The sequence below is a fragment of the Setaria italica genome, chromosome VI, assembly GCF_000263155.2.
Source record: "Setaria italica strain Yugu1 chromosome VI, Setaria_italica_v2.0, whole genome shotgun sequence".
Taxonomy (NCBI): domain Eukaryota; kingdom Viridiplantae; phylum Streptophyta; class Magnoliopsida; order Poales; family Poaceae; genus Setaria; species Setaria italica.
Genome location: NC_028455.1, coordinates 8,295,205 through 8,296,656, shown reverse-complemented (window position 1 = coordinate 8,296,656; position 1,452 = coordinate 8,295,205).

Genomic DNA, 1,452 nt, shown 5'->3' with positions numbered 1-1,452 from the left:
CCCTCCTTTCTTCCAAATATCGCCCGGTCCCTAGCCTATATAAAGGGAACCTGGCCTTCTTTATCACTCTCTCGACTCCACAACTCACACCCACACACATGCTCATCGCACGTCTGCTTGCAAGCACCCTGTTGTAAGCCTAGTGCACTCGATCCAATGAACACGACTTCTGTCAAAACTGGACGTAGGGGCCCCGAACCAGTATAAACTCTTGTTCTTGTGTACAAGCCATCGAGAATGAGGAGAGTGCAGCATATAGTCATTAGTCGGCGGTAAGAAAGACCGACAAATCATAAATAAACTTTAAAGTCCAAAGATGTTAATAATCGGATTCTCATCTAAGGGAAATAAATAAATGTCAAATAAGCCAAATAGCCAATCATGTCTCGATCCTAAATTCCTACTCCCACACCACCACGCGAACAAGCCTGGGACCAGTTGGTCACCAGAAGCCTCAGTAGCACCAGCTTCAGTAGGAGGTTCTAGGTTTGATCCCCTTCGGAAGCGGATTTCGAGGGGATTTTTTAGAAATTTTCCTGAACTGCTACAACCTCAACACATGCTGGGAACTAGTGTCCAAGACCATCTCTTCAAGGCAGGCATGTGAGTGTGAGTGTAGAATGTAGACTTTAACTTGCGCATAGGTGTGTGGGTGTGTGTGGGTTGTGTGTTTATGTGTAAGTTCAGATAGTAGAGCTTTTACTCACATAAGTGCGGCTACCTAAAAAACGGAGCTACTAGCACCCGGACGTCCGACGTCCAGGCGCTGCATTGGATGCTGCTACAACCGTCGGATCAAAATCAAAAAAAATTCCCACCGAAACATACGTCCGGGCGCTGCATCGGATGCTGCTACAACCATCGGATCAAAATCAGAAAAAATTCCCACTGAAGCATTAGCTTGTGTTGCATGCAACATTCGATCGATTGCTTTCCTTTTCTGCATCTTCTTTGTCTCGTCGCTCGAGCTCAAGTCAAGATGTGAACCTCCGACTACTTCACCCAACATACCAAGGAGCAAAAACCCCATTAAACATGTCTCACGTGACCACAAAATCACTAGTATTCCCATTCTCCCCTAAGCACCTTCCCAAATTAACTTCAAAAGCGGCAACATCCAGAATCAACCATTCCAACATCTTAACTCACCAATTGCAACAGCCCAAATAAAATATATTGGAATATCCAAAATCATCTATTTCAAGTTGCAACATCACAAATCTCTTACTGTAACATCTCAAATCAACTAATGCAACATTCACCACCGTGGAAATTTCTATTACAATAATGTTACAAACATATTACAAACAAAAATTTATATTGCGACATTAAGATATAATGCCTGCAACATTCTTGGAACACATAGATGGAATTGAGAACAAATCCCCAACAAAAGAAGAATCCTGCAACATCTAAAATAGGAATAAACTAAACAAACACCTGCAACATCTC